The sequence below is a fragment of the Carcharodon carcharias genome, chromosome 20, assembly GCF_017639515.1.
Source record: "Carcharodon carcharias isolate sCarCar2 chromosome 20, sCarCar2.pri, whole genome shotgun sequence".
NCBI lineage: Eukaryota > Metazoa > Chordata > Chondrichthyes > Lamniformes > Lamnidae > Carcharodon > Carcharodon carcharias.
Window position 1 is genome coordinate 60765782 of NC_054486.1, and position 8056 is coordinate 60773837.

The window sequence follows — 8056 nt, forward strand, 5'->3', positions numbered from 1 at the left end:
GGCTATTTTCATCCAGTGCAAAACGGACGCAGGTTTGTAATTGGCTTTTAATGCAATATTCAGGCCAATGGCTCCTGATGTGCTTTATAAAAAGCACTGCAATCCTCAGTGGTAGGAGTGTAATATTTTTGTAGCTTCCTGGAACTCAAAAGGTATATCTGGGATTCTATATTTCCACTAGATTTATAGCTTTAGAGGGGCTGGTTAGCTCAGATGGCCAGTGTGTAGTTCAAAATAATGTCAACACCTCAGGCTCAATTCCAATTTCAGCTGAGGTAGACGTGGGACCCTGCCTCCTTGGCATCCCACTGAGAATGGAAGGCAATGGCAAACTACCAGTGACAAGAACTACCAAGGCAAACAGCTCAGGATGAAGCATCAACAGACAATAAGCCAAGGACCTGCCTCCTGGCAGAGCACACATGGAACAGGAAATTACTTCTTTGATTTCTTTATCTACAAAAAGATTATGATTGGCAGCATCAGGAGCAAAGTTCATGTTCTGAATCATTGCTAGCCAAATTCTATTGGATATTAAATTTTTCTAGCAGTATAAGCTTTATGGTATTGTTGAGGAACAGGAATGTAGGCTTTCCAGTGAATAATAGAGATTTTCCCCTGATGGCAAAGAATATAGAAATGGTCCTGTCAAAGTGTTGAAGCAGCTTTGTCATGAGATTTCAGAGAATTAGGACAAGGAAAATAAATGCATTCCTTTTTTGTCCCTGGCCAAATCCACTTGATATCATTTAGCCATTTCGAGCCTTTAACAAGTTTTGATTTGGTACTGGTATAGCCATGTTGGACAGATCATGTGGTGCAGTGGGTAGCATCCCTGCCTCTAAGCTAGAAGCTCCAGGTTCAAGTTCTACTCCAGGACTTAATGGCCAAGAAAGGTGTGTTCATAACATGACCAAAACAGGCTGAGTGTCAATATGTAAATCCTTCCTAGATATGCCAATGGCAGGTAGTAAGAGTGGAAGAGATTCTTGGTCAACCATGTGAAGGAAAGAAAACCGAAGCCTCAAACATCACTATCCATAGCTCCAGGCTACAACATTCTTTTTTATTCATTCAAGGGATGTGGGTGTTGCTGGCTAGACCAGCATTTATTGGCCATCCCTAATTGCCCTTGAGAAGGTAATGGCGAGCTGTCTTCTTGAAAACTGTAGTCCATGTGGTGCAGGTACACCAGTGCTGCTAGGAAGGGAGTTCCAGGATTTTGACCCAATGACAGTGAAAGAACTGTGACAGTTTTCCAAGTCAGGGTGATGAGAGACTTGGAGGGGAGCTTCCAGTTGGTGGTGTTCCCATCTATCTGCTGCCCTTGTCCTTCTAGATTATAGCAGTCGTTGGTTTGAAAGGTGCCTCCTAAGGAGCCATGGTGAGTTCCTGCAGTGCATCTTGTAGATGGTACACACTGCTGCTACTATGGGTCGGTGGTGGAGGGAGTGAATGTTTGTGGATGGGTTACCAATCAAGCGGGCTGTTTTGCCTTGGGTGGTGTCAAGCTTCTTGAGTGTTGTTGGAGCTGCACTCATCCAGGCAAGTGGAGAGTATTCCAACGCACTCTTGACTTGTGCCTAGTAGATTGTGCACAAGCTTTGGGGAGTCAGGAGATGAGTTATTCACTGCTGGATTCCTAGCCTCTGACCTGCTCTTGTAAGCACAGTATTTATATGGCTAGTCCAGTTCAGTTTCTCGTCAATGGTAACCCCCAGGATTTTGATAATAGGAGATTCAGTGATGGTAATGTCATTGAATGTCAAGGGGCAATGATTAGAATCTCTCTCATTGGAGATGGTCATTGCCCTGCACTCATGTGCCACGTATCAGCCCAAGCCTGGATATTGTCCAGGTCTTGCTGCATTTGGACATTCACTGCTCAGTATCTGAGGAGTTGCGAATGGTGCTGAACATTGTGCAATCATCAGCGAACATCCCCACTTCTGACCTTATGTTGGAAGGAAGGTCATTGATGAAGCTGCTGAAGATGGTTGGGCCTAGGGCACTACCCCAAGGAAATTCTGCAGTGATGTCCTGGAGCTGAGATGATTGACCTCCAACAACCACAACCATCTTCCTTTGTGTTAGGCGTGACTCCAACCAGAGTCCCCCCTGATTCCCATTGACTCCAGTTTTGCTAGGGCTCCTTGATGCCACACTCACTCAGATGTGGCCTTGTTGTCAAGGGCAGTCACTCTCACCTCACCTTGGGAGTTCAACTCTTTTGTCCATGTTTGAACCAAGGCTGTAATGAAGTCAGGAGTTGTAGCCCTGGAGAACCCAAACTGAGCGTCAGTGAGCTGGTTATTGCTAAGCAAGTTCTAATTAATAGCACTGTTGATGAGCCTTTCCATCACTTTACTGATGATCAAGCGTAGACTGATGGAACGGTAATTCACCGGGTTGGATTTGTCCTTCTTTTTGTGTACAGGGCATACCTGAGCAATTTTCCACATTGCTGGGTAGCTGCCAGTGTACTGGAGCAGCTTGGTCGTGGAAATTTCTGGAGCACAAGTCTTCAGTACTATTGCCGGAATGTGCATGTAAAAGTGTGTGTTGCCACAGCAACTTAGGCTCTTTAGGGGGCTGGTTAGCTCAATTGGCTGGATGCCCACTGTGGATCATATTAGTGCCAACAGCACGTAGCTTGATCCTTGTTCCAGCTGGGGTGGATTTGAGACCTGCTTGCTATACCCGTAGTGAAGATTGTGGCACTGTGGGTCAAACCTGCCTTTGGGCAGAGAACTCAAGAAGAAGTAGCCATTGCTATGAAAGTTTACCTGTAAGTTAGGCCTCATCTCTTTTGTATTAGGGACAAATGCTCAGATCTTTTTAGCTTTTTTTATTTTTGCTTCTGATGTGTGGAAATCAGAGTAAACACAATGTTGTAGCCCAATGCTGATAATCCAGGTCACCCATGAGGCACTTTAGACTGTTAGTCGTCAGATACAAACCTACTCCTGGGTCAGCCAGGTAGCCAAAATGACTAGAAAAAGGATAGATTCTCATCCTGCCTAAATCAATTGATAGAAATGGAATGCATAATTATACTCCAAACAACCAAAGAACATGGATCTGGCTTCAGGTCTCATCAATCTGAATGGAGCATATATAGATTGGAAAGACTAGAAAAGAAAACAGATTCAAATGGAATATTACTCATGAGAAAGAAACATGACCAACTGGAACTTTGGGAATCAAATATTTAACACAAACCATTATTTTACTTTGTATGTCTAAAGAAATGGCATCATTAATTTAAAAAGACTTCATTCATAGATGGTAGGCAGCTATCAGACTTATAACAGGTTAAATGGAGACAGCACCATGGCACTATGCATTCATAGAGGACACGTTTTGGGTAGATTTTTAACTGAGCCCATTTTCTGGGCCAGATGTTGGACTTAGTTGGCAACCATGGTGGGTGCTGAAGAATCCTGAGCAGCAAAAACAACTGGGATTTACATTGCACCTTTAACATATAAAAATTGAAAGACCTTTTATAGCAGCGTAATCAGATGAAACCAGCTTAGCCGAGCAGGGTCGGTCTGACACCTGCTAAATCTGTGCATCGCGTCTCACTGTTAAATTGGCATGTGATGTGTCCATTATATGCCCAAAAAGCAGGCACTAATCAGATAAACTTCTACACCCTTGACTTTTTAGGTAAGTGCCAGAGTAGGATTGATGTTCGACAACAGGTTTGGATCAGTGCTTTTCTAGGTTTAAAAGGGAACAGGAATTAAATCAAATTCATGAATATTGATGAATTACAGGTGCAACACTAATTTTAACCAAAATAAAATAGTTAACCTGAGCAGACTTCAGAAAACAGATAAGCTTTCCAAAAAAAAAATGTATCCAGCTTTCTGATGGCATGCTGAATCAGTGTACTATGAAGTTTTTGCAGTGAACCATAGGTCCAAGGTTTGACCTATGATGCCTCTTTAAATACAGTTGCCAAATCCACTTAGTACCTTGTAGAAGTGGATAGAAAATTGCCTTCAGTTTAGAAATACAGAACCTGCAGGCTGCTCTAGTTCCTGGGATCAGGAAGAAATATCCTCCCGTATTCCTGCTCCCTCTAATTATGCAATGACCCCTACTGGAATGTGCATATATGAGGACAAGATGGGATTTATCAGCAATGTCTCCCCACTCGCTCCCCGGGTTCACATCATGCACATCTGTGTGTGCGCAATGACATTTGACAATGACAACATCACCATTTACAGTGTTATAATGGCTGAGAGCTGCCTACCGTCCTGAACCCTTTGGACAAGGCAGAGGAAAGCTCATGGTATCAAGTCCCAACCTGACTCAGTAACCTCAGGAGAGAAGGCTAGAACATTGGAGGGAAATGAAAACAAAATGATTACGTGAAGAGCACATTTTTATAGCAATACTTAGTGAAGTGTTAGGCTATGGATGAGTCCTAATGTTTTCCTTAGCAATTACATGCAGAGGGACCAGAAGCCAATTCCATATGACAAGCAAGTGCAAACCAAGTGCTATAACAGCAGGTTATGCTATGATAGAAAGCTGGAAGAAAAGGTTCTATCCATCCTTTCAGCTGGAGAATGGTTCAGAGAATGCAGCATACAGTGAAAAGAGCTAAAACATCTATCTATAAATCCTCTATATTCCTGATAATCATGACAAAACAGTCCTTCAATGTATATGACAATGATCTATATATTTTAAATTATTAGACACCATGTTAACATATGATAGTTATGTTTTAATGTATATAAATGTTTAATTATTAGGCAGCATGGGTTGCTGCAGCTATTATTTCAGTCGCTGATCTTTCATTGGAATACCCTATATCATCCAAAAGTTTTGGTTTGAAAGATAGAAATCCTTGGCTTATATAGGCCATTATGCAATGATGTGACTGCAAACAAAGTATTTAGTTTAATTTTAGTAAAAGGTGGTGATGGGCAGGTTTTTCTTGTAACTTGGTAGAGATTTACACACTGCAGTACAATAATTCAACCACTAGAGGACAGACTAGACTAGTGTAGCATTCTGCCATCATGGGCAGGCAGATTGCCAACTTTGTAGAGTTTAACAGTATTTGTCATATCCAGTGTGCCATTTGTAGTTCTGTATTTCTAAACTGTTGGCAATTTTCTATTCAATTCTACAAAGAATTAAGTGGATGTGGCAACTCTATTTAAAAAGGCATTATAGTAAACAAGGAGCCATATAAATCTTCCAATGAGGATGCTCTTGAACAGTTTCTATGATGTAATCCAAATTAAGTTTTTGAAACTCTTCACCCATTTAGTTCATGTGAAAGCTACCAATGTTTTCACACTACTTGTAGTACCTCCTATGACTGGCAGGAAATTGATGCAGAAATTTCGGGCTTACAAGCCAGAATATTTAATAGATAATGCCCCTTTAAGATGTATTGACATGTTTCCAATGTATACCAAAACATACTGCAATATCAGCAACATAGTGCTGCAAGGAGTTTCCTACAAATGAGCTAGCTCTAGTTATAAACTGTAATTATTAAAAAAATATATAAAGATTTAAATCTTGTGAGAGACCATCACACTTTCTGTTGAAAATGATCAAATCCAATCAAGTTGGGCCTCTCATAAGTGAGGTGCATAGACTCCCTGCTACTGTGCCTCCATGTGCTTGTGAATACAGTTGAAACTGACAAATTCCAAAGTAATCACAACTACAGGGAAGTAATCTTGTGAAACCAAGATTAAAATAAATAAAATGTTAAGAAAGCACATCTATGGCAGGTTATAAGAGGTACAAGAGATTCCTAACACAAATTCACAAGTGATTATCAAGATTTTGTGTGGCAAAAATTGTGCTTTACAGTAGAAATAATTGATTGTGGCAGGAATTGATGGCCATGTTCTTATTTACATATTTTTTATCCTTTATTAGATATTATTTTTAAAGATCGCTCTTCAATAGCCATTTCAGAGAAATCAGCGCAAATTCAGTTATGCCATTGGCAACAGTAACTTACTTTGGAATTTAACAGAGTGCTTGGCTTTCATTTTTCCTTGCTGTCATTTTGATGACTTTATTTACTGAGAGGCCTGGCACACAATATCTGGGAGCTCAAGAATGAGGCATATTCTGTGGGTTTGTGTTTCAAAACCACACAGTGTGGAAGTGAAGATATTTTAGAAGTTTAAATGAAGAGGACTGAAACCTATATGTTTAGTGAGAGTAAAGACTGGTATGTGCTACTTAGGAATCATTATTGCAATAAAGTTGCTTGGATTGCTATAATACATTAAACTGATGGAAATGCCATTTACAGATCTGTTTTGCAAAAAATAAAGTTTAATTGTTTCTGAAGTAACTTCCTCAAATTAAGATTTATAATGCTGATTCTTGTATGAGAGGGAAAAAATAATATTTGACTGCCTTAGTTTAAAATGGACACTATGCAAACATTTTAGATAATTTTGGGAACATGTACAAATATTAAGATGTGAATATTAATTTAGCCTGTATTAATGTGACAGCTCTAAAACTCCACCAAGATTTTATACACTATTTGCACCACTTATTTCCAGTTTGATACAATATTTGTAAGTCTTTAGATATGGTTTGGAATTTCTGTGGGGTTCAGTGCATGTTTTTTCTTTTTTTGTTAATTTGTTAGAATTCATAACAGGCAAATACAGGAATAAATCATGACTACACAAGCAATATTATTCTTTGCACTCATTCATCTTCTCTCTGCTTTTCTCTACAGAATCTAAAGCATTGTAGCATTACAGGATGCAAATCTTGTTGAAATTAAAAATGAGAATACATACTCATGAGAGAAGATGCTGCAAATATTATTGTCTCCTTTGGGATCAAGAACCAATCTTAGTTCAGCTCTTGAACAGAACTGAAGGCTGTTTTCAATTCTAATGTTTAACTTATTCAATGCCATTGTGATATTTCTTGTTACAGCCCAAACCAAACTTGCTGCGTAGTTTCAATAATCACTTTGTTTGGCATTTTACCCCAGGCAAAAGATTGCATTAGAATAAATGCTTTGTGACATTTTTAGTGGTTAATCAGTTCTATTTCTCTGATATTATCTATCTAATTTGATGTATGAAATTCTATTAATAATTCTTACTTTGTTTTATTTGTCTAAAAGTTACCAGAAAGTTGAAAACTTTGATTTGAAATTGTCAGTGACATATTAAAACCTAATTAACTGATATTCCAATCCCCATAGTTTGTTGGCTTATTCAATGGCCTATAATATTCAAAGGAAAGCCCTTGGCACAATGCTGACTTCTGACTGAGATCGAAGTTTTCCTGAGTCTACAAGTTAAAATGCTGGCTGAAGTGCAAAGCTTGCTTCCTGGGAAAACTACCAAATTTTAACTGTAAACTGAGCACTACATTTATAGAAACTTGTGATGTGTGAGTTCCTTCCACTCAGTAGCCCACTTTATGGATAATTATGGGAACCAAATAGCAGCCTGCCAATCTATAGTACACTGTGTTATCACAGGAATGGACAAACAAATGATTTGGGAAGCTGCTATCTTGAAAGGTGCTGGGAAATTACTTTATTTCTATGAAATGTTGATATTGAATAGACACAGTGTTAGCCTGACTCAGTGATAGCACTGTCACATTTAAGTCAGAAAATCATGGATTTAAGCCCCACTCCAAACTTGAGCACATAAATTTATGCTGTCTGTGCTGTGCTGAGGGAATGGTACACTATCAGAGGCGCTGTCTTTCAGCTGCGGTTGGAAGCTCTGGATCAAGTGATGCAAAAGATCCAAAGGCACTATTTGAAGACAAGCAGAGAAATTTTCCTGGTGCCCTGGCTAACATTTGTCTTTCCATCATAATCAGGTTAGTTGGCCATTTATCTCACTGATATTTGTGGGCCCTTGCTGTCTAGAAAGCAAATTTGTCTATGAAGCAGAAGTGATTGCATTTCAAAAGTACTTCATTGGCTTTGAAGCATTTTGGGATGTTCCGGGAATGTGAAAGGTGCTACATAAAGACAGTTCTTAAAATTTTCTTCTGATGTACCTTAGAG